At 39.2% G+C, this 26,907-nt stretch overlaps 2 long non-coding RNA genes across 2 annotated transcripts in view; one reads left to right on the top strand and one right to left on the bottom strand.

Annotated features, from left to right (window-relative positions):
* Positions 1-8,563: 8,563 nt before the first annotated feature.
* The window catches only part of LOC138741127 (uncharacterized), a 45,981-nt gene continuing 27,637 nt past the window's right edge, over positions 8,564-26,907 (top strand). The window contains exon 1 of the long non-coding RNA XR_011343348.1: positions 8,564-8,823. This is a non-coding gene — a long non-coding RNA (uncharacterized lncRNA). The remainder of the gene's footprint in view (positions 8,824-26,907) is intronic.
* On the bottom strand, positions 20,215-25,655 carry LOC138741831 (uncharacterized). The gene is made up of 3 exons (XR_011343801.1): positions 25,595-25,655; positions 21,525-21,580; positions 20,215-20,329 (listed from the first exon to the last, which is right to left on the bottom strand). It is a non-coding gene; the product is annotated as an uncharacterized lncRNA (long non-coding RNA).

The raw sequence follows: 26,907 nt of genomic DNA, 5'->3' as shown, positions 1-26,907 counted from the left end.
GGGCTGCTGGAAGTTATTTGCAAGTTACTGCCAAGAGGCCACACAGTTAGAATGCAATCATCCAAACACATTTCAGGTACCCTCTTACCTTGAATAGAATTAAAAGATTCATAACTTGCCATTCCAAACCATATTGGAACCATGGCTTCCTTGGTGGATAACCACAAAGTTAACTAACTGTACCATCTTTTCAATCCTCAATGCACCCTTCTTCCATTTTCTTGCATTGAAACCTTTTGTTTACAGTGGATATTTGTAACCAAGAAGGCAAAGAAAATGCATACTCATTCTGGACACCAAAAATTTGATTTTCTTCAAGATTCTAATCCTGTGTTGAAACTTACATCTCCACCAAAATCATTAAGCATTCCAATTCTCAAGCTTGACCAAGTAATTATGAAAAGGTGTAAATGCAACAGGTGCAATGGCTTTTTACACATCTACCCATCTCTGAAATGACAATGACTCTTCATTGACCAATCCCTAAATATGTTTTTTTTAAAAAAGCACACATTTAATTTAGAGTTGTTCACGTGCAAATCAATTCCCCAGTTTCGACATCCAAGGAACTCATTTTATAGCCTCTTCTCTTGTAAATCAATGAGATGAAAAATTAGACCACAATTTCTAGATTTCTGTTCCCAGATGTACATTGATGAGGGAGTTCAACAAAACTGCAGTTTACAAAATGAAAAGCAGGAACGAATTTAAAAGAGGAAGGGCCAAAACTAGCATAATTTGTTGGTTGAGCATGTTAATAATCACAAATCAGGAGCCTTTGCAATGTCGACAACCTACAATAAACCTTTATCTCAGATCTTCCTTCTTCCTCCTAGCTACCCAACTTCCTCAGCTAACAGCCACAATTCCACCCCCCCCCCCCCACCCCGCCTTACTCTTTACCACCTGGATGGCATTCTGTATTTCATGGGAACTTAAAGTTTAACAAGTCTGCTACATCCCACTGGAGATGATTCTATATTTCAGTAAGATTGTGACTAAAAATCTGCATCAACAACACTTTCTCACTCAGTCTATATTTTCTTGTGTCCAAATGTTACATGATGCTAGGCTTGAATGCAATAACTCAGCATTCACATCCTATTTGGGTAGATAATTCAAAAAATTCACAGGTTGTGGAGTAAAGAGATCTCTAAATCCTAAATGGCAATTACTTTTCCACTAAAGATAGCTAAATAAACATTTTTTTTTAAATTCTGGAAAATATAGCTGCATTTTTCTGACCTCTTCTCATGGAAGAGTCCCCTCATCCCAGAAGTTACCAATAAAATAATTACAACAATTTTTGTTTACAAAATCATTAAAAAGATATAATCATAATATATAGAATATGGTCAAAGAAGTAGGTGTCAATTCAAAGAGAAGTGTGAAGCATGAGAGGAGGTTATCTCTTAAGATGAGAGGTTAAATGGGTGAAGTCAGGCAGCCAACCAATGAACATTGGAGCAGACAGGCCAGTCTCAGAAGCTCAGTTATTCAGCTGGTGGAGGTTTCTGAAGTACATAAGGATCTTAATACAAGGATAAGAATTTTAAAATTTCTTACAAACTGACCAGCATTTTGATGTAAGTAAATCTGTAATGGGACTCACAGATAAGAAGAACCAGAGCATATTCAGCATTAGCCAAATACTTCTACGCATCCTTTATTCACAGTAATGCAAGCGATTCTGTTTCAACAAAACCTCAACTTCCAGCTTCTATTGTTCAGTGCTGATACTTTTTTTCTCCCCTTTTTTGTCTGCTCTACGTTACAAACATCCCCATTTTAATGCTTCATTAGCATTCCTCCTGTGAATCGTGTCTTGCAGTTAAGACTCAACCTTGATCGTCCTTTTGGGGAAAAACAAAGAGAAGACAAATCCACATTTGCACATCTATAAATACCAAATCAATAAGGCTCAGACACTTTCCACTTGAAGGATGCACTTGAAAGTCTTCTTTTATTTCTTCTCTTCAGAATAAGCCCTGCACGTCTGCATTTCTGTTACTTGAGAAGGGTTTAACTGCACTCAGTAAATCCTTTTATATGAACATCAAATTGAGATTATTGGATTCTATAAGCAAGTCTGTGTAGTGCAATATATATTTAACCCACAGATCATAAAATATAGGTCACTGGACTCTTTAAAATGTCAGAAGCCCCATGTAGAAAAAAGTGTGTTGCAACTCAAAGTCCTCAGTATGACAAATTAAGATAGTACATTATAGCCCAATAAAGACCAGGCTGGCAAAGAAAATCATTGATTTATTCCTGCATGGAGGGATCATGCAGTCCAGTAAAACATTGCATCAGCTTCTTATATAACCATATAACAATTAAAGCACAAAAACAGGCTAGTTTGGCCCTTCGTTCATGCTAAACACCTTCTCCCACCTAATCCCATTGACCCACACCCCTCCATAACTCTCTTATCCATATACCTATCCAACCTTTCCTTAAATATTAAAATTGAACCCGCATCTACCACTTCAGCCAGAAGCTCATTTCACACTCCCACCACCCTCTGAGTGAAGAAATTCACCCTCATGTTTCCCATAAACTTTCCCCCTTCAATCTCAATCCATGTTTGAATTTCCCCCACTCTCAATGGAAAAAGCCACTAACTCTATCTGTCATTAACTCTATCTGTCCCCCTCATAATTTTTAAAATCACTCCTCAGTCTTTAACGTTCCAGGAATAAAGTCCCAGCCTGCTCAACCTTTCCTTGCAACTCAAACCCCGAAACCCAGGCAACATTCTTGTAAATCGCCTCTGCGCTCTCTTTATTCAGTTTCTATCCTTCCTACAATTCAGCAAACCAAACTGTACACCATATTCCACATTTGGCCTCATTGTATCCAAGACTCACAAGGAGACGGACACACAGTTACAGAAAAAAACCAAACATGGTTTAGGGCAAGAACAGGAGACCTTCTGAAGATGAAATACTAAAAGTATTAAATAAAGTAGTAAGAACTGGAGGAGAACAGGTATCTTCATACACTAGAGGGAGGTTTATAGTGACAAGTGGACAAGTCCCCTACTGTTGGTTAGGTGAGCAGGACAATGCTCAACTTAATTATATCCCATTGCTTTATCTGCCATTGTTGTAACATTAACAAGCAACTTTTACAAGTTTTTCATCCACTTTTCAAAATAAGCAGCCTTCATGGCCTTAATTTGTTCAAACTTTACCACCAATGTTAACATGTGGAGCGTAATCACAATTACAAAGTAATAAAAAAAACTGCTAGGAGTGTATGGCAATACCCCCAAAAAATGGTTATGGTAAAAAATACAAATAGCCCAGGACACAGGAGGAGAACTATATTGTCCTTCTCCAAAATTATGCTGTAGGATCTTTTATGTTGGCACCTACAGACAGAACAGGCCTTGGTTTGAAGTAGGATTTGAAATAGGAGGATGCTGTCAGATTTTCTTAACTGGGACACAAAACCAAAATCTTACAACTCAATTGCTCAGAACAGAGACAAATCAACAATGAGTCAAAATGAATCTATACAAGGACTAAAGGTGACAATCGAACAGATAGCTTTTAAGCATTACATTAAAGGAGAAAGGTGTAGGTGTAATGAGAAGTTTTGGGAAATGGGCATCTTAAGCTGTCAATCCATTAAAATATTAAAGTTGAGGAGAGAAAAAAAAACAGTAGTTAATACCAATTTTGGAATGAGTGTTTTTAAAGAGTTTTAAAGTTGGATACGGACGTAATTTGAACCACACAAAATGTTACTGGGCTCACTCTGGCCCATGTACTGTTGTCAAGGCTGGCTGACTTTGCATTGGCAACGTCAGAAAATGTTGTACTTATTGATAAACAATATGATTAAACTGAAGTTTAATTAGGTTAGAGCGTTACTCTATTAGGGCTGTTCACCTGTCACTTCAAATTTGCAATGACTTACTGGACCCCTTACCCCCAGGAGAAATGTGCTTCATCATCTCTCAAGAGGGCTATTGGTGTTAAGAGGATGAAGAAAGCATCAACAGACTCTCTCACTGAAGATTCTTTTGCAGGCTTCTGAATTTGTCAGTCTGTGAGAGAAGAAATAGTCGACTTAAGGTGTGTTGCTTCTTTCTTTGTTTCAGCCTTGGGGATGTCACCCCAACTGCACTGGGCAGGACATGTCAAAATACCTGACAGAAGACTGCCCAAGGACATCTTGTATAGCCAACTGTCCAGTGGTACCCAAAACCGAGGCGGCCAGAGACTACAGTACTGCACAGGAGCCTCAAGAAATCTGACAGTGCCCCATCCACGTGGGAGGATCTGGCTCAAGATGGCTGACAGTGGAGGGACCCCATCAGAAAAGGTGTTGCACACTGCTGATGAAAGGCACGGAAAGGGCTGCGACAGAGTTTCTGCCCCTGCTGCCCCACCCCCACCCCCCCCCCCCAGGCTTCACCTGACAAGTATTTGGCAAACAGTGACTGTCAAGGATCAACCCATGCAGCTACTCCGGGATGCACATATCAAACCCCACAAGCTGACTTAAAGGAACCATCATCATCCTACAGGATGGATAGCCAGAAGAAGGCTTCTCAGGAGCAAGGAAATTATTTTTGATGTCAATAGCTGTTAGCCAAATTGAAGAATTTGAAATTAATTAGTTAGCAAGATTACTTAGGTAATAGCAATATTAATATGCAGTTGGCTAAGTACCAAAGCTGAGAAAAGTAGTGAATGTTTTTTCCCAAACTGGAGGAAAACAAAATGTAGCCAGGTGGAATCACTGTGTTTTTAGGATACAATAGTGACCTGGATTTGGTTATTTAGAGCATAATTTGAAAGATTTCTGGTGATAAAGTGTGGATAGAAATAGATTTTAGAAGAGCCTGGTCTACTAAAAATCAACTGATGGATGGCAGGCAAAATTTAACACAAAACAAAGTGAAATTATACAACTTGTAAGGAATATACCAAAGTGATACTGGGCTCACTATTAAGTTAATTAGATCCAAGTATTCTTCGTGCAAGTTTGCCAAATGTATAGCTCTTGCAGTCAGTGTACCATGTAAACATTTCATGATTGATTTGAATGATGAAAGTCAAGTTTAAACAATCCACAGCAGTACCAATGAGTAATGAATCCCCATCACATACAGCTACATTTTCTCTTTCTATATTGAATCAGCTCCTCAGTTTGATTCAAGCTCAGGTAATACATTATACTTTGCAGCACAAAACGATTCTACGTGTTCAAAGCGCTCATGTTTTCCATTGGTGATTATGTCATTGATGGAGAAGGTGAAAGAACATTCTTCTGGGCGGAAAAGATGAATGGACTCAATCTTCCAACTTGATCTGGCAAACTAAGAAATCATCTAAAGAAGTCCTGCTCAAAAATAGTTAATGTTTATGTGGGTTTTAAAAAGTTTGAATAACTTGTCCAGTAAACAAGCTATGAGATGTCTGAAATGTTATCAAGCTATCGCCCCTTCTTGATGTTTTCTATAAAGAGAGAATAAAAAGCAGGTCCTTTATCCACACTCACTAGATCAAAAAGTTATTACTTGTGTTCAAAGAAAGGTAACCTCACTAAATAAAAAAAACATATTCTAACTATTGGTATTCAGTCCAAAGTGATCAGCCAATTTCAACACATCAGTCGCTATTGTTACTTGCCTTGCAAGCACAAGAACACACTCAAATGATTGTTGCTTGACTGGTTAGCACATGGAGATCCTACTTAATTATCTGATCAATGGCTGCATCATTCACACCTGGACTGGGCTGATTCCCGAATCAACCCAGAGCCAAATATGCCAGTACAGGGCCACGTTGCATCAGATCAACAACTTCACTGACTATTCAATGTGGAAAAAGAGCTTTAATTCATTTTCAAACCAGTATCATCGTCAATTAACAACTGCTTACATACAGCCCTATTATAATTGATATACCGAATAAACTTACAAAATTATTGTCAGTCCTAATTTGTTTTAAAACCCAACAATAATCAACCACTCAAAACACCGGACTGCTAGTTTAATGGAGAGTTCAGGCAGTAGCACTCCTGATTTATCTGCTAAAAATTCAACTGACATAAAGACTACTAGATGAAGTTTCCTTGACAATACACAAATCTATACAACATCTGGCAAACACTGCCAATTCACCTGCAAATCTATACAACATCTGGCAAACGCTGCCAATTCATCCGCAACTCTATACGACATCTGGCAAACGCTGCCAATTTATCCGCAACTCTATACGACATCTGGCAAACGCTGCCAATTCACCCACAAATCTATACAACATCTGGCAAACACTGCCAATTCACCTGAAAATCTATACAACATCTGGCAAACGCTGCCAATTCACCCGCAAATCTATACAACATCTGGCAAACGCTGCCAATTCACCTGCAAATCTATACAACATCTGGCAAACGCTGCCAATTCACCTGAAAATCTATACAACATCTGGCAAACACTGCCAATTCACCTGCAAATCTATACAACATCTGGCAAACACTGCCAATTCACCTGAAAATCTATACAACATCTGGCAAATGCTGCCAATTCACCTGCAAATCTATACAACATCTGGCAAACGCTGCCAATTCATCCGCAAATCTATACAACATCTGGCAAACGCTGCCAATTCATCCGCAAATCTATACGACATCTGGCAAACACTGCTAATTCACCCGCAAATCTATACAACATCTGGCAAACGCTGCCAATTCACCCGCAAATCTGTACAACATCTGGCAAACGCTGCCAATTCATCCGCAACTCTATACGACATCTGGCAAACACTGCTAATTCACCCGCAAATCTATACGACATCTGGCAAACGCTGCCAATTCACCCGCAAATCTGTACAACATCTGGCAAATGCTGCCAATTCACCTGCAAATCTATACAACATCTGGCAAACGCTGCCAATTCACCCGCAAATCTGTACAACATCTGGGAAATGCTGCCAATTCACCCGCAAATCTATACAACATCTGGCAAACGCTGCCAATTCACCTGCAAATCTATACAACATCTGGCAAACGCTGCCAATTCACCTGCAAATCTATACAACATCTGGGAAATGCTGCCAATTCACCCGCAAATCTATACAACATCTGGCGAACGCTGCCAATTCACCCGCAAATCTGTACAACATCTGGGAAATGCTGCCAATTCACCCGCAAATCTATACAACATCTGGCGAACGCTGCCAATTCACCTGCATGGAAAACCATTTTTAAAATGTTATAACTGTGCAAAATGTAATGAATTGCATACCTTTGCCTGGGGAAACTCTTTGAGGTGCAAGTTGTGCAGCTTCTGGTCGAAGTCCTGTGCCTTGTGAATCAGAGAGAGTGTGTGTGTGTTTCTACCTCTGTGCCCCTGTGCTCACAAAAGAGGATTTTCAACCGAGTCTGCTGGACTGCGCGCATTGTCAGTTTATAGATCACCTCCACTTATTCCTGAGAGGTCACAGCTTATGATCTATAGATTTTTTACCCCTTTTGGGCTCGGGTTCAAACAGAAAACACACGCGCAATTGATTCGAAGCAGAAAAGGAGTAGCTTCTCATTGATGAATTTCTTGTCATTTGGTAAGAGGTGGGGGGGGGGGGGATGAGAAAGTCCAACTTCATCAATTGGCCAACAGATTATGTGAAAGAGTCACTGTCACCGGCAGTCGGGAGAGTGAGAGCTGCTGCTGTGATCAGCAGTGTCTGACTGTGTAGCTCCCGGATTCCGCTCAGCTATTCCAAACCCCCCCTCCCCAAAAAACATCAAATAAACGATCCTTTAGCCTTTCTTTTTGGTGAAAATGTTCCATTTCGTGGGTCCTTCCGACTGAAAATGCCTTTCTTCCGTGAATGAATGCAGCAAGCTATTATTCCGCTGACTCCGTCCATTTGCGAATGATTCAAGCATCCGATATTGAACGGTTTTCAGGACACGCCAGGCACTGCTCGAAAGCTTCCGTCTCCTATGGTGGAATCGAGGAGACAGCGAGGGGAAAACCCCGTCCTGTTCAGCCGGGACCCCTCTCGCCAATAATCAGAAAAGCCAGACAGAACGGGGGGGCTTATGACATTATCAAGAATCATTATTTCCCCCACCCACCCCCTCCCCTCCCCTCCCAAATACATCACGCCAAACTATTCACCTGAAACCGAATCAACAGAAGCCCGGGGTGGGGGCAGAATTGCCACACAGCAGAAGAACCTTTCAAGTGGGAGAAATCCTTCTCATGAAGGCGTGGGGGCCTTCCCCCCTCCCCCCCCCTCCCCTCCCCCTCCCCTCCCCTCCCCCTCCCCTCCCCTCCCCTCCCCTCCCCCCCCCTCCCCTCCCCCTCCCCTCCCCCTCCCCTCCCCCTCCCCCTCCCCCCCCCTCCCCTCCCCCTCCCCCTCCCCCTCCCCCTCCCCCCCCTCCCCCCCCTCCCCCCCCTCCCCCCCCCTCCCCCCCTCCCCCCCCCCTCCCCCCCCCCTCCCCCCCCCTCCCCCCCCCTCCCCTCCCCCTCCCCTCCCCTCCCCCCTCCCCCTCCCCCCTCCCCCCCCACCTCCTTTTGTTTGATGGGGTTCATTACCCGGCTAATGGGAAGCAAGTCCCGAGCCATTTAACAATTACATCCCATTCAGTGGAAGAGGCGACAAATAAGGCCACGGTTCTTTCCCTTTCACAGTGGGCTCAACGGCACTTTCCTACATATCTGACCCGATAGATTTACAGGTCATGACGCCCTTTTTTAAAGAGTCCTTCACGCAGGGAATCTGCACCAATTCATGCACAGGAATAGCTCACAGATAGAAATCTAATAACAACCAGATCATCTGTTACAAGGTAATCACTGGCTGGGATAGAACTCCCTGCTGTTTTTTAAACCGAACTGTACCTGGACATGCAGACAGGACCTTGGGATTAAAGGGACCGGATCCGGTTTGCGAACGCGAGCGGCTCCGGGAAGAAGCAGCGGCGTTTGGTGATTGAAATAACAGTAAATGCCAGACGTCCGCGACTCGCTGTCAAATAGAGGGTGTGTGTGTGGGGGGGGGGGGTGGTGTGTGTGTGGGGAGGGGGGTGTGTGTGTGTGGGGGGGGGGTGTGTGTGTGGGGGGGGGTGTGTGTGGGGGGGGTGTGTGTGTGGGGGGGGGTGTGTGGGGGGGGTGTGTGTGTGTGGGGGGGGGTGTGTGTGTGGGGGGGTGTGTGGGGGGGGGTGTGTGTGGGGGGGGGGGTGTGTGTGTGTGGGGGGGGGACCAAGGACTTACCAACAAATTTGACTGCTGAACCCTTGATCAGATTCCAGAATTAGGTGGAAAAATCGCCCCTCAACCCTTGATTTTTGGTGCGAAGCCCTTGAATTTTTAAAACAAAGGGGAAGGCAAGTTACTTCAAAAAAATGTGATGTTAGGAATAACTTGACAGCGTTTTAGCTAAACTTTTAGATTTAAAGCATTCCTTTGTTTGAAGAATTTTAATTATTAACTTCATGTTTAATGGTTCTTAAATATCTCGTAAAGTCAGCTGAGAAAGTTGGGTTGTACCTTTCTTTGCTCAAAGTCGTTCAGGGAAATCGGATCCTACCAGCGTCCGGCCGTTGGATTTTGGAATTGGTTTGGGTCAATGAGACTGACCTTCTGTTTCTTGTAAATACAGGGAGGGGGGAGATACCCGAGATTATGATGCTGGGTAGGAGCTTCCAGCCGGTCATATCTGGGCCAGGGTCTCATGCAAAACAGTATAGTACTCCAGTGTTGCATTTATGATATTGATACAGTGAATTTGAACCCACAATCTTTCGATTCATAGGCTGAAATATCAACAATTGAAACAAGGGTACCCCTTACAGATATGAATTGCCACACTTAGATCAAGCTGAAACCTAACTGCCATGGCAGAATCTGCAAAGGAAGTTTCACCAGGCGAAAACAAAATCCATTCCTTCCAATATTCTAATATAATCACTCTTAATCATCGATATTCCAAGAGCATAAATGTAGTGCAAATGTCCAATTCTTATAATCTTAACTTTTGGATTCTTTTTAAATATTTTGATAAATGACATTTGTTTAAAAAGACATTTAGATAGGTAAGTGGATAGGATTGGATAGAAAAAGGTTTGGAGGTAATGGGCTTAATATAGGCATTTGGGGCTAGCTTGGGTAGATGGTCTATCTGTAGAGCTGTCCTGAAGGGCCTGCTTCTTGGCTATAAAATTCTATGACTCTATGTCTCTAACTAAATCTACAAGGCATGCTTTCCAAAGCAATAAATCTTCTGGAAGTAAACAAGAAAATGTGGAGATGCTGAGATCTAGTGCATAAAAATGTTAGAGAAACTTAGCAGGTCATGCAGTATCCATAAGAAGGAAAAGGTAGTCAGTGTTTGGGGCCCCGAGTCCTTAATTCCTATGGATGCTGCACGACTTGTTGAGTTTCTCCAGCATTTTGTGTACTGCAACATATCCTTCCTGAGTTCCAGAGCCATCAATTGTACATATGCTACTTCTAGAGCTTTGATGTATTAACAACAAAACCTCATACACTTAATAGCACTAGCCTGCTGGTTATAAAGGTTATTTTTAAATGTAGTAATTTTGATTATTTTGTAGCTGGATTATGATATAATGATATAGTGAACATGCTGGAAATCTGAGATAAAATGGAAAATGCTAGCAATACCTCAGCATCTATTACGGAGTAAAGCAGAGTTAATATTTCAGGTCTTTCATGTTTATTAACTTTTTCTCCATAGGCACTGCCTCACTGCTGAGTATTCCCAGGATGTATTGTTTTGTTCCTGAAGATTTTCTATAGTTAGTTAAGTATCATCTGGCATACAGTGGATAGTTTTGAATTAATTTAAAATGATCCCATGAAAGAAAATATATTTGTATCTTGAATCTTTCTTCTTTCTTACCAGCAATACAATGCATAGTCTGATCTCTTGTCAGTACTCCATTCCTATTGTATTTTACAGACCTTTTTATAAAACTTTCCAAGAGATCATAACATTACCACACACGGTTTAATGAATGTTTTCACCATGATGCTGCCGCAAAACACCGAATTCGTGACTTTTTCAAGACAATAGATTTTGATTCTGACAGTTACACTTTGCTCGGGGCTGACAGTACTTGAAACTGTTAATCAAACCTTGCTGTTTGATCAGTCAGTGAACGAACAACATTGCACAGACTGGAGCGAGGCATCTTAGAACTGAAATGACAAAGGCTACATTGTATTAAGGAAGTGAGCATGATAAAATGAAAATGATTTTAATGTTTAATATTTTAAATTTTAATATTTAATTTTAATGTACCAAACCAATTGACAGAAATTATAAATTGCAATTGCTCCTCAATTTAAATTTAATTTTGCAGGTGAAATTTGTGTGTGTTTGTGTGCATGCGAAAATAAAATTAAGAATCATTCCAGAGTCAGGAACAACTAACCAAGGATTGAAATATTCGACATTACTTTTTAAGAGCATTTGAAATCTTCCTATTCAGAGAATGCCAGACTGAAGGTAATCTGAATGTCTGAAGCACTCAGACATCATGGCCATTGAGGGTGCGATTCCCTGGAACTGATTCAAAATGAATTAAAGTTTTCTTGCCTGTCTCCTGAACAATTACAAGTCCCTTTAATAAGCAATGCTAAATATTTATTAGCATTAACTAGAAAGGGGAAGGTAGGGAAAATCACTGGGATTATATAAAATTTCATGGAAATATTCAGAAATATCCTGGGTGCACTTGTAGAAAATTATTTCTGATAGATAAGGCTGGGACAGCACCAAATCTACTCAGATGTAAGTGCTAGCAAAATACCACTTAGTGAAGTTAAGCATTGTTAATCTTCCTATATTTCAATCTTACAACTGTACAGAACAACAGAAAAGGCCATCATATATTATCAAGGATGTCTGAGTATGTGCTGGTACCAATCACTCATTCTTTGACATATGCATTCTATATATCTGCCTTGCTTTTTCTAATTTCTTGCATGGACGAGAATTACATTTTGGAAAGTGATACAAAGGCTTTGGCTTTAACTCTTTAATCACTGAGTTTATTTGCCTCAGTCTTCACTGAAATCCTTTTCACCCAATGTGATCCCATTACTCTTATAGGCCAGCAAAAACTCAATGGGCTGAGGTGCCCAGTGACTTCAATTGATAAATCCACAAAATGAATGTATAATTTAGAATGGAATCTCGTGGCAATGAGAATGTCCTGCATTTTGGTACGTGCATATGTCAAATTTGGCCCTCCCTGCCTTCTCAGTTGGAAATAAAATATACTTTGTCACTTTTGAAGAACACCAGAAAAATTCTGAATTTCTCAGCTTTTGTCAACCAATATTACCAAAAAAATAATATTTTATTATTATCACAGTGACGTCTGTGGGATTTTGCTTTACGTGAATTGACTGTTGCATTTCTGAGGTAATCATATCTACACATCAAATGTATGTCAATGGCTGTAAAATAGTTTGGTGCCTTTCAGAGGTTAAGAAAATAAAACAGCAATCATATTTAATTATGTAAAAAAATATTGTCTTTAATTTACTGCAAAGAGCTGAATACCACAGGGAAATCTACCAGGACTCTGTGACACTTCCTGTTGACCTTAAAGACAAGATACCAATCTCACATTATACAGCTGTGAACTATTGTGTTCCAAAATTGGTATTGTAAGTTTCAGAACAAATATGGGGCCTTGGTATCCCAGAGAAAATTTGATTGTTCAGTTTCAAAGTTGTTCTTCAATCTCATTTGCAAATAGCTACTTTCTGAGTAGTTGGCCATCCTTGAGTTAAGTGGCTTTGCTAATATTCAATTTCACTAAAGTCACAAATTGACTTTAGTGTTTCTTTTTTTTCTTTGGCTTGGCTTCGCGGACGAAGATTTATGGAGGGGGTAAAAAGTCCACGTCAGCTGCAGGCTCGTTTGTGGCTGACAAGTCCGATGCGGGACAGGCAGACACGATTGCAGCGGTTGCAGGGGAAAATTGGTGGGTTGGGGTTGGGTGTTGGGTTTTTCCTCCTTTGCCTTTTGTCAGTGAGGTAGGCTCTGCGGTCTTCTTCAAAGGAGGTTGCTGCCCGCCAAACTGTGAGGCGCCAAGATGCACGGTTTGAGGCGATATCAGCCCACTGGCGGTGGTCAATGTGGCAGGCACCAAGAGATTTCTTTAGGCAGTCCTTGTACCTTTTCTTTGGTGCACTTCTGTCACGGTGGCCAGTGGAGAGCTCGCCATATAACACGATCTTGGGAAGGCGATGGTCCTCCATTCTGGAGACGTGACCCATCCAGCGCAGCTGGATCTTCAGCAGCGTGGACTCGATGCTGTCGACCTCTGCCATCTCGAGTACTTCGACGTTAGGGATGTAAGCACCACCTACGGCTCCTAGAACGCTTCCACCAGCGTTGTCTCCGCTCCATCCTTTAGTGTAGATTTAGCATAAACATCTGCACAAAATAAGAGAAATAAGAGATGTAGGACACAAGATTTCTCAAAATGGCTCCACCATTCAATTATATCATTGCTGATCTAATCTTGGTGTCAGCTCTTCCTTTCTGATCAATCCTCAAAATATTTTATTCCTTTTTAGTCCAGAAATATGTCTATCAAATTCTTTTATCACGTTAATTGGGTCACCCCTTAATCTATGATAGTAATGAGAATATGAACCTAATCTATGCAACCAAGATAATTAATTAACCATTTTACTTGAACTCAACTGTCCAGAGATTCATTGACAAAGTGTTGAACTTTGTTCACTTACAGGCAGATCCAGCAGTAATGGAAAACTCCTGTCCCTGTTGAACATTTTTGAATCAGTTTAATTATTGTAACAATCCAGCAGTTTTTATTGTCATATTATTGAAAATCATTTTCAAGACAATCTTGTGCCTACATTTACTCCTTCAAACTTTATCCAATTTAGTTTTTAAAATCAATATTGAATTTACTATTTTCACTTCTTCACCCAGTGAATTCAAGATCTTAAAGACTTGCCTGAAGTACCTTTGTTAATAGACTTACATTTGTGTATTCTTGTTACCAACTCTAGTGCTGTTGGAAGAAATATATAATCTTATTTATTCTGTCAAGACAATATTGCTTGCTTTTAATACAATCTCCTTTTACTTTTCCTGCTCTAAAGAGAATAGTCACACAAATTTTCTGGACTCTCCATGTAACTAAAGCCTTTTATTCTTGGCATCAGATCAGAAAATCCCTTCTCTGGACCTAGAATTTCTTCTTAATGTGAAAAAGCACCAAGTTGCTTGAGAGCACACTATCCAAATCCCCTTGTTTCATCATCAGCTCTGATACCAAGTACTTTGCATTTGTTTTCACCAGGTCTTATAGCCTTGGTAAACAATGAGTTCAAGAGTATATTCTTTTAAACAACAAATATAGAGAAAAATGATAGGGTACGAAATAAGGTGAATTAGAATTAATTGAGTTTCATAAAGAGATATAAAGAAAATAAAATATAGATTGATATAAAAAAGAGGGAAGCAAGGACAGAAAGGTAAAGTGAGCAAACTTTGAAAAAAAATGATCTTCAAGCACAATTTACTGTTGTTAGAAATGCGAACCAAGTATTTGTTATTCTACTTTTAAGCAGAAGATTTTCAATAGCATTGTATTAACAATTATTAGATTGTTATGCTGTTCATTACAAGCCCAGAATAATTGATTTGATCTTAATGAGCAATTCAGCAAGATTTTTAAAAAATTGAGGGAGCATGAACAATGCAATTCATATTGAGAGATGGTGGGGTAAATTAAAATCAACCAACATGTTCTGGAGAGTTGCAATTGGTGATGTATCTTCTTGCTGCTGGAAATTAATGGTTAATAACTGCTTATCTCAATTCAAATGAAGAAAGATGTGGGTTTTAATAGAATCAATCATGGAGGTGAGGTATTTAATTGTTCCCCGATATGCACACGTAATAGCAACCTGGTTTATGTGTCATATATCCCTGGTCTGAAATCCATTCAATCAATCCATTAATTTCTCTGGACAGTGGAATCACACTGGACTTTGGATTCCACTCTGGACACTTTCAAATTCCATTCATTTCTTTCTTCTAATTGTTTTTATGATACGTGAGTATCCCTGAGAACACCCCTAAACATACAAAAGTAGGGCAGTGAGTCATCTTGAACTACTGCATTCCATCTTTTGCTGTTTGAAGGGCGTTAAAATGTTTGACCAACAACATTAAAGGATTGTGATAAATATCCAATTCAGATGTGTGTCTTCAAGGTTACTTTGGAAGTAGCATTTTTCCCATGCTTGTGGTACTTTTACATTCCTGAGACCACAGGATCTGAAGATGCCACCAAAGAGGCATTGATAAATTCCTGCTGTGGATTTTGTAGATGGTATCCAACTGCAGGAATGGTAGAGAGTAAATATTTATGATTGGTATCAATCAAATGGGGATTTTATTTTTGTTGTGCATGAATTGGAGCTACTTGTGTTGTTGAAGCTGCACTCAGTGCAGCAAGTGGAGTATCTCATCACAATCCCGTAGTACGCCATGTAGAAAATAGGAACAGTTTTGGAAATCAAGAAGTCATAGTATTTGTGTGCTTTGTTTCTGTTTAAAGGGGATTCCTTTGTTTAAAGTAGGAGAATTTAATGAGATTAATAGCATTAAATATTAGAGAGAACGGTTAGACTCCAATCAATGTGTGGTACCTTACACGTACGAAGATGCATATCAACCAAAATCTTAATGATCTGAGCTACTTGAAATAGAATTGATTCCCATGCAACAAACACTTCAGACTATGCAATGGATAATCATGGATGAAACAGCTGAAGATAACAATGCCAAAGATGGTTATGTTGAGAACTTCTAAATTGATGTTCTGGCGCTGACGTGGTCAAAGCCACAACTATTGTTTCTTTGTAGAAAATATAACAACTGAAGGGTTTCACAAAATTCCCACAGCCTTTAGTTTTACCAGAGCAGGTTAATGATAATATAGGAATAATGAGTTTATTATCATACATGCAAGTACAATACATAGGCACCAAAATGTTTCGTAGCTGCAGCTAATTACTTTTGTTCAAATAAAACTGTGATAGTATACCCTAAACTGCCCCTGTACAGAAAGAGATAATAAGTAAGATGGGTATAAAAATAAACATTCACAGTTATAGTAAGCGCAAGAAAAAAAGGTGGTGTTTCAATTGTGCAGACAGACCTGCTTTGCAGTCCAGGAGTAGTTTATGGTTAGGGATGTAAGGGGAGGTTCAAGAAACTGAAAGCTATTGGGGGAAAAAAATCTGTGCTTGATTCTAGAGATGTTGAACTTCAGGCACTTGACCCTTCTACCCAAATGTAGCCATTGTTCAGATGTCTTCTCTAAATGTTATCTCCATTGTCCATATTTAGACAAAGGCTATAATGAGGCCTAGACTTGTGACAAGGCCACCCTCATTGGAGCATTAGTGAGCTGATTAATGGGGGATCAAGTGCTGATTCATTGTATTGTTGACAACATCTTGCTGATGACTTTTGATCAAACTGCTAGGGCTGTCATTTTAATTGGATTAGATTTGATCTACTTATATAGAACTATAGAACAATGCAGCACAAAAAGAGGCCCTTCTAGTCTATGCCAAACTTTTTTTTCCTGCCTAGTTCCACTGACTTGCACCCAGTTCATAGCCCTCCACACCTCTCCCATTCCATGTATTGAGCAATATTCCACGGTGGCAGGTGGCTGACAGTTTGGAACTGCAGTGAGATCGTTTTGCTGAAGGGACACTGGTTCTCCAACACACGCCTTCAACCCACCAGCCAGGATGCTGGTTGGAGTGCGAAGATCTGGCTATGACTAGTATACCAATCTTTTCTTAACATCAAGTGGGGATATTAAGAGGGGATTTGAGTGGCTGAAGACTGTCTTCTATGATGGTAGGAATGTCAGGAATGGCCTGAGATGGATTACCTGCTGAATTTAAATTCCCAGCTAGTGAGATGGGATTTCAACTTGTGTTTCTTGCTCATACTCCATGCATATGACTTACTAGTTCTGTAACATAATCATTATGGTTCAATTGATTGAATATTATTAATACATTTGATAATATTGCAAATAACAGCTGTTTTTAGGTGTGTTCATGAAGCAAGATAAAGATCAGAGGACTAAATCTTACAAGGACAAAACTATACAGATTGACAATTCCCCAGACAAGGTCCCTGCCCATTGAACTGGCTATACATTGCCAAGTCCATTTTCAATTCGGCTATTAACTTTATGTCACTTTATCTTTCCTAGGAGGTGAGTCCTTGCCCAATAATCAAAAGGTCAATATTAAAATATAAACCCTTAAACATATCAGGAAATGTTAAACAGGCCATGGTTCTTGTAAAAGTTGAAGGTTTAAAGGGTGGCCTAATGGACAATGACAGGGCTTGATAGAGCAAACAAATAGAACTTTATAGCTTTGTGAAGGGAGACAAAAATCGGTAGCGAAAATTATAAAGTAGCTGCAATGGAATTCAGAAGAAACCTGATTCAATGTTTATAATTTGGTTGCTACATTTAAAATGATTATGGAAGAGTGCATAAGAGAGGAAGGAATAAAAGGTTATGATAATAACATTTGATGACAAGAAATGGCAAAGGCTTGCATGGAATATAAACATGAATATGAGTGAGCCAAGTGATTGCCAGTATCTATACTATATATTCTACGTAATCCTATACTGCATATTGTAATCTACTAACTCGTGTTTTCCCAAATGAACAGCCTCCCTTAAAAACAACCTGCAATATGAATATATAAAATGTATATACATAACTGTGTATGATCACTTGAGCCTCTTAATACCTTTGTGCTTCCAACAGACTTCATGGCTGTTACTGGATCTGGCTTCCTGTGGGACAGGAGCTTTCATTACACCAGAGTGGACCTGCATGTCTCTTCTGACAATACTGATTAAACTCCCTTCTTCCTATGACTATCCTCAATCTGACCGTTTGACATTGCCCCAGACACTAGCTGTCTGGGTATGGAAGAGCACTGCTCATTGTCTTGTTTCAATTCAAAAGTTGCATTCAAACAATCTGACAGACACAAACAGCATCCTTTTAATGCTGTTTGATTAGGCCCATTGATTTTTTCTGCTCAGGAAATCGAAGTTGCTGAGATGGGCGGCTGAAAAATGATCCCTTCCGTAAGATTTATGTATTTAATAATTTATAGCCCCTATCGAATGCTGGTTTGATTACATCATGTGCTGCTTGAAATAATTCTGGGATCACAAAGTACATGCATAATCCTTTGAGAGAGGGCAGAATTGTTTAAAATGTTCCTTTAATCCATGCAGTTTTAAAATGTTAGAATGATTTTAACTAATCACTATAGACCTAGTTAGGCAAATCTGTTTTAACATCAAGGGATGGCCTGTCTTTCCACATGAGTAGGAACATCTTGTTTTTACAATTTCCCAGGGGCACAGACGAAGAATAATTAACACCCTTAACAAGTTAACATATAAGGGTAGATCCTGTGGAGAATAGAGGGCCCAGGTTCAATACATGGTCATTGCTGAGTTGATGCATCACTAGATAAGTACAGTTGATGAAAGCCATTTGTTGTGCACTGTCTCCTTCCTCGAGCATCCTACAAGTCTCCAATTTAAGCATTTGTTTCTTGAGGGATAAATGTTGGTTGTGTCACCAAGGGACTCTCCACCATTCCCCTTAAAAATGGTGTGCATGAAATAGGATAAATATCTTATCAGAAAGCCCAAACTCCTTTGGTATTGAACAGGATATATCCAATTTCTTTTACTGAATTACATATCTGGGACTTAAAAACTATTCAGACTCACTAAATTATGGCTAAAACTGCAATAATTGAATGATTTACACTGGACTACACTACATTGGTTAATTACTTGTTTTAAAATTTTTTTTATTTTTCTCACTATGAACCATAATGACCAAAATACTCACAAACATTTCCCTCTTGAATATACAGTGTCATTTTCTCCCCTTTTCCCCTTCCCTCCCTCCTTCACCCCCCCTCCCCACCCACTCAACGTTCAACTTATATGATACATTAAACCCATTAAACAATGTCATCACACAATGAAAATAAACAAGAAAATTGTATCATCTACTTTTACACACTGGGTCAGTTCATTTCGTCTTCTTCTCATTCTGTCATTTTAGGTGGAGGAGGTCTGCGGTAGGACCTCTCTGTTGTGTTCCATGTACGGTTCCCAAATTTGTTCGAATACTGTGATGTTATTTCTTAAATTATATGTTATTTTTTCCAATGAAATACATTTATTCATTTCTATGTACCATTGCTGTATTCTCAGGCTCTCTTCTGATTTCCAGGTTGACATAATACATTTTTTTGCTACAGCTAAGGCTATCATAATAAATCTTTTTTGTGAAAGGGATCAAAAGAATAGAAAATTGTTTTTCGGGAAATAAATCATTATTTTTTGAACAAATGAAGTACGAATATGGTATAACTCACGGTACAATGTTTGCATACCACCAACTGAAAACCTACTTGAAGGACAAATTGGGAAGCAGGCTGAGGTTACCAGAAGGAAGCAATTTTGAATATGTGATTACAGACACAATGATAATTAAAAAATTTATAACAAACATGTACATCAAACTGCAAGAGAAAGAGAACGAGGAAACAAGCTGTAAACCCAAAGAAAAATGGGAACAAGATCTAAACATAAAGATAAAGAATGAAACATGGGAAAAGCTATGCTCCGGAACTCTTCTTTGGCTTGGCTTCGCGGACGAAGATTTATGGAGGGGGTAAAAAGTCCACGTCAGCTGCAGGCTCGTTTGTGGCTGACCAGTCCGATGCGGGACAGGCAGACACGATTGCAGCGGTTGCAAGGGAAAATTGGTTGGTTGGGGTTGGGTGTTGGGTTTTTCCTCCTTTGCCTTTTGTCAGTGAGGTGGGCTCTGCGGTCTTCTTCAAAGGAGGCTGCTGCCCGCCAAACTGTGAGGCGCCAAGATGCACGGTTTGAGGCGTTATCAGCCCACTGGCGGTGGTCAATGTGGCAGGCACCAAGAGATTTCTTTAGGCAGTCCTTGTACCTTTTCTTTGGTGCACCTCTGTCACGGTGGCCAGTGGAGAGCTCGCCATATAATACGATCTTGGGAAGGCGATGGTCCTCCATTCTGGAGACGTGACCCATCCAGCGCAGCTGGATCTTCAGCAGCGTGGACTCGATGCTGTCGACCTCTGCCATCTCGAGTACCTCGACGTTAGGGGTGTGAGCGCTCCAATGGATGTTGAGGATGGAGCGGAGACTATGAACTATGAGAAATACAATAAACACGAGGTTACGCATGATACAATATAATTGGTTACACAGGCTCAAAAATTAAATAAATGGGATCCAACAGTATCAGATAGATGTTTTCGCTGTAAGAAGGAAACAGGAAACAACAGTACATGCAATTTGGGCATGTGAGAAAGTGGAAAAGTTTTGGGAAGATCTAAATCAAGTATTAAATAAAATCACAAAAAGCAACATACCAAAAAATCCAGAGATCTTTCTTCTAAGTAATATAAGAAGTAAAGATCTTGGTTAATTACTTCTTGAGGTGCCATGATAGCATTGAAAGTTTGCTTTCAACTTTTGCAGAAGTTCAGTATATCACTATTCAGTATTGACTGACTATTTCTACCCATAGATGCTGCCTGACCTACTGAGTTCCTCCAGCAATTTATTGTTTGCTCAAGATTCCAGCATCTGCAGTGTTTGTGTTTTAGTATATCACTGTTCATTGATTAGAAAACTGTGCACTACGTGGCAAAGCACTGCAAAGATTGGATTCATTCCCTTTTCATCTACTAAATTAGATGATATGTCTGGAGTATTGTTAGAAACACTTCAATTGCTTCAGTGACATGACTCTATGTCAGTGTTTAATGCTTGAAACACTTGTTTGAAAGGACAAATCCTACAACTGCAATAGATTTCTGAATCTTTTAGATTTCATCTCGCCATCCCTAATGTTATTGTTGAGTGCTGTTAAATGAACCCAGTAACAAAATCAACACTATGATACTGGGGCTAAGTCTGTTAGATCTTGGGGACAAATTGAATTGTCTGAATTTGTATTCAGCCTAAGCAAGAGCAGTTTGTGAAGGGTAGATGAGGACTAGACTTAGCAGCAATGTTCATATATTTAAAACAATAGAAAATATATTTTGAGCATTGTTTAAACCATATTTTAATTGAGGCATTTAAATTTTTTAAATTATTTGATATCTTTACCTGGTTGAATGTCCACCTCCTTCCTTTGACATCGTTCTTTGCCATGCTACTTCCATATCCTTTCAGGAAATAGGGAAGCAGTATGGTCGAGATTTGAGGATCACTGAAATTCCTTTCTCTTGCCATGCCTGAAATCCTTTTTTCACCATTGATGCTTGTCCCTCTGGAATGCCTAAAATTCTGAGATCCCAAACCTTTCAGTCCCTTTCTCCCTCTTTGTAAACTCACCTTGGTGTTGTCTTCTCTTTTCCTTTAGTCAGCTGTCTTCTATGCAAGAAGATAATCTGGATTTGACCAAAGTAAAACATAAAATACTGGACAATTGCTCACATACAGTGGGGTGGCGCAGTTAGCGTAATGCTGTTATAGCGCCAGTGACCGGGACTGGGGTTCGAATCTGGCTCTGTCTGTAAGGAGTTAGTATCTTTTTGCCTTGACTGCGTGGGCTTTCTTTGGGTGTTCCAGTTTCCTCCCACTGTTTAAAATGTACTGGGAGTTGTAGGTCAATTGAGAATGATTGGGCAGCACGTGTTCATGGGTTTAAAGGGCCTGTTACTGTGCTATATGTCTAAATTTAAAATTTAAATTTAAATACAAAGATGGAAATAAGGAACAAGAGAAGGTCACTCGGCCCCTTGAGCCTGGTCCTCCATTAAAAATGATCATGACTGACCTCACTTCAATCTCAATGTAACATTTCTATTTACCTACTTTCATCCTTTGGTTATCCAGAAGCTATCTCCATCTGCCTCAAATGTATTCAAAGACTTTGCTTCCACCCCTCTCTGGTGAAGAGATTTGTAAAGACACCTTTTCCTTCTGAGATAGAACATTTCACCTAATCTCAGTTTTAAATGGTTGTCACTTTATTTTTAAACAGTGACCCCCCACCCCCCCACACCCCTCCAACCACTACCATCCCAACCAGCTCTGGAATCTCCCACAAGAGAAAACATCCTCTCAACATTGACTGTCAAGAATTCTAAGGAACTTGGTAAATCTTTTATTGATATCCAATCCAACTACGCCCTTTTTAAAAAAAAAAAATCGAGATGCCAGTATGGTGTCCAGATATGGTTTCATCAGTACCCTTTATAAATGAAGCACATTCTGGGTACTTTTGTGTTCAATTTCTCTCAAGATGAGTAATTACATTTTCCTATCTATCCCAATTAGTTGTGGCGGGATACCAGCCTTTTGTGAATCATGCACCTTGATTATCAGATCCCTCTATATTTTTAGAGCTTTCCAAGCGCTCATCATTTTCATAATATATCCACATACATGTTGGGACATCAAAATATCCTTATGAAAACAGTATTTATTTAATCGAGAAGGCCTCAATACTTTACCATCTCTTTGAAGAAAGAAAGGGAGCTCTACATTTATTAATTTCTGTATTTCTTTTTAAGCATAGAGCTAGATCAGAACAAACTTTAAAAAGAAAACTATCTATCAGATTTTAGAATTTTTGCCACTGACCTTTCCCTGCCCTAACCTTCAATCTTCAAACCCACTGCTTTATAAATTGGCACTTCACAAATCATTAATTCTGAAAATTCAGTCTCTGCTATGATGTAGGAGGATGCAATAGGTGTTTTTTGGCACTGTAAATTTTCACTTAACACCATTGAGATAACAAGCTATTTCAGTTACTGTTAGTTGCATTGATCAAGGGAGGGAAACTTACAAAGTTTCCAGGTGGATGTATAATCTTTAATGGCTGCTTAAGTCATTAGAGGATGCAAGTGAATTAATAATTCAACCAAAAGTCTAACTAAATAATAACCCTCTGTTATCATCCTCTGATTCCCATTATCAAGCTAATTCTGTATCCAATTGAGCAGCTCATCCTGGATCGCTTGTAATCTGTCCTTCCAGACTAGTCTGTCATCCTAAAGTCCTTGCCTTCATCAATCGTCTTTGCTTTCTCTTCAAAAAAAAACTCAAATTTGTGAGATAGAACCTTTCATTAACAAAGCCTGTTGAAACTTATCCCTGTTCAAACTTTCCTTTCCAAAAGCTGAAGAATTAGAATTGTCCCTCAGAATCTCATCCAGTAAGTTTCTCACAATTTGTGTAAGGCTGATTGGTCTGTAATTTACTGGCTTGTCTTTGCAACATTAGACACTATCCAGTTTTCCAGTACCTCAACCATGGTTAAATATAATGCAAGTATCTCTGCCAGTCCCCCTACCATCTCTTACCAAACTTCCACAATGCTCTAGGACATGTTTGACAAAGCCCCAGGGATCTATCTACTTTTATGCATTTAAGACCTCCAGTACCTCTCCTTTTGTAATTTGGGTGTGTATCAAGACCTCACATTCACTATTCACAATCTTAAAGTCATGAAACCAATGGAAAATTGGCTAAAGAACTGGTTGATAAGGATGATTGGACTGTGCATATCAGTTTCAGGCAACTTGTCGATGGTACTTCCAGTAAAGTGGTATATGACTTGTGTCAAATTCTTCCCCACTGATATTGACAGCTATCTTAATATTGAAAACAACTTATAAATCAGACAGGAATGTCTGAGTACTTGAAGCAATTTAAAAAATTCCATATGCTAAGTGAACATGAATTTCAAAAATAAGATGTTTATTCACATGCTATGTTTCTAATCCCACCCCAGTGATTATTTTCAATGTTCAGACACCACACGTTGATATTTTTATTTGTTTATTTTCAATCCTGGATCACCTGCACAACGTAAAATGCAGGTGATCTAAAATGCTGCTGCTCATGTCTTAACTCACTCTTGTAAATGGCGACCTCTCCTTGCTTGCTGGCCCATGTTAAACAAAGATATAATTTTCAATTCTTATTCTGAGCTTTCAGTTCCTTCCATGACCCCTGTCCCTCCCTATCTCTAAATCTTATCTCGCTCTATAATCCTCCAAATTGCTACAATTCCTGAACTTTATTCCTCAGTCATTTGGCAGTTGTTCCTTCAGCTGGAGATGGTCCTTTAAATTTTCCACTTTAACCAAGCCTCTGGTCATCTCCCTTACTATTTCCTTCTGAGGTTTGATGTCAAATTTTGTGTACCATCTTGAAATGTATAATCACGCTGAAAATGCTACATACATGTAACTGCTAGTTGCTGGTGTGGTTGTGCTTGACACAATCCAGACAGATGCTGCCATTTGAATGAGACAATAAACTGAGAACAGTCTGTTCTCTTACTAGACATTAAATATCTCATGGCATTAATTTGCAGAAGAGTTCTTCCTGGATCCTATTTTATTCAAGGTCCCTAATTCTGTTCTTCACAAGTAAAAACATTTTCTCTATGTTTATCTTTTAATGCTCTCTCATAATCTCAAATCTCCTAATCTTTTTAGAGGCTGGTCCCAAACTTTTTCTTTTCTAGAGATAAGATATTCTTTTGTTTAATCTTTCCTGATGGTTAAAACCTAATGATTTCAGTGCAAGCCTTATAAACCATGTTAATACATTTCCAGTGCCTCTGTACTACTTATTATAAAATGGAGACTAAGCATTATACAGAGCTCCAAGTGTGGTCCAGCCAAGGTCAATCTGAGTTTAACATAACTTCTCTGCTTTTCAATTTCATCCCTTGACTCTCAAACACTGTACTTTATTTGATTTTATTTAAATGGTTTTATTACCCTGGGCTGACAGGATTATGTACTTTATGAAATTCCACTTGCATGTGTGTTTATCTTGAAAATTATTAGTTGCGTTTCTTGATGTTAACTGGTTAAGTTTCTTTTTACCAATGAACTTCAAATAACATTTAGCTTTTCTTTCTCTTTTTCAAGATTATTTAGATGCTGTGACAGTGTATCACATTTTCTTTCTAATATTTAGAGAGCTATGACTGGGACATAAAATTTTACTAATAGATCAACACAATAGGTGTGAATTACGAATTTCAAGGGGAGGAATGTAATTACAAATAATGTCTTATTTTCATTACCCCCATCTCTAACCACAATCTTTCTTCTTTGCCTCACATCTCTTCAATATTAATGCTCACAATGGAACACAGTGACCAACATCCAAGATATAAAATTGATAATTAGTTGTTTCGCTGTAATGCAGATTGTGCGTGGAGATTTGTAAAGGAAATAATCAAAACAAATATTAAAGAGCTCCATATTTTGTTTGTGAAATTAAGCCACAAGTAAAGAGTTTTTCCTTGCAGTTCACCTGGTCCCCAGTGCATACTGACCTGCAATGGATCCTGGTCCAGCATTACTTCAGTTATAAAACTTGTATCCTTCTTTCAAATTTCTGCTCCTGCACCTTTATCCAGCCCTGCTCACCTGTAATCTCTGTGCTTCTGGTATTCTGTACATTTCTAGTTTAATTTGGTCAACCGCCCATGTCTTTTCCTCTTTAATCCTCTTCTTTCTTCCTATCTTTAATAAAACAAGAGAAACATACATCTTTGTATTAACCCAGATAGCTTCATTTTCTTTAATTATATTCCTCAAAAGCACTTTAACATATTTACTCAGTTAGGTGCTGCAGAAATAAATATTTTTAATCTATTCTATTTTATAAGGATCAGAATACAAATGATGGGCTGAATAGCTTGCTGTAAATTTCTATGATCCTACTTACCAAAATCTACCTATTACAAAGAAAGTGCAATTCGGATCACCAATATGTGTAGTTTTTGCTACAAAACTGATCAAATGTTTCTAAAAGATTTTGGATTTTGTAGTCTTTGAAGTAAAAACTTTTCTATTGAGTAGGTGAACCATTATCAAAGATGTTGTTATATTTGACAGAGCCATACAGCACAAAAACTAGCCGATGGTCTAAGCATCCATTCACCTTAATCCCATTTTATTCTTCAAACATTCCCATCATTTCCTCCCAGATGCTACCATTCATCTACATTCTAGAGGCAATTTGCAATGGTCAATTAACCTATTTACCTGTACATCTTTGGGATGTGGGAGGAGGAAACTGGAGCACCCAGATGATACAGGGAGTATGTCTACACAGACAAATCAGGATTGAAGGCAATTGCTGGAACTGTTAGGCAGCGGCCCAACCAGCTGTGCCACCTTTCCCATCCCACATATTCATATTTGAATCTCATTTTTGCCTCAAATTGAACCCAAATGATGCCGTTAAATCACTGACTTACAAATGCACATTTGGACCCAATCTATTCCTTCAATAGAAAATCCATTTTGAATGCATTTTACATTGAGCTGTTCAGTGTCGACTATTTCCCTAAACAATATAAAAGCTTTTAGAACAGAACATGGCCTTTCGGTCCTACTTCTCTCTGCCAGTATTTGTATACAGCATGTCATGGTTTATAACTCTATGGAGATTTTTGTAAATATTTTAACAAATTCAAAGAAGCTAAATGACTCCAATTAGCTGCTTTGTGTAGTTTAAGAATGTTACTCATATTCCCAGCAAACAGATAAAGTGCCTTGAATGTTCAGCAGATTTGATTAAATTTACCGGAATGCATTAGCGCTTTATGTGCGCCATCTGACTCTCAACCCATCAATGAAGGACTGCAGATTGGACTTTTGGGGATATTGTTTTTGATTTTAAAAATTTGGTTCTTGTGATCAAATCCATCCATTGCCTTATCCTCACAGAATCT

The sequence above is a fragment of the Narcine bancroftii genome, chromosome 8 (assembly GCF_036971445.1).
Source record: "Narcine bancroftii isolate sNarBan1 chromosome 8, sNarBan1.hap1, whole genome shotgun sequence".
In the NCBI taxonomy this organism is placed as follows: Eukaryota; Metazoa; Chordata; class Chondrichthyes; order Torpediniformes; family Narcinidae; genus Narcine; species Narcine bancroftii.
Note: the sequence above shows the minus strand (reverse complement) of the source record. Positions and strands in the feature narration are given on the sequence as shown.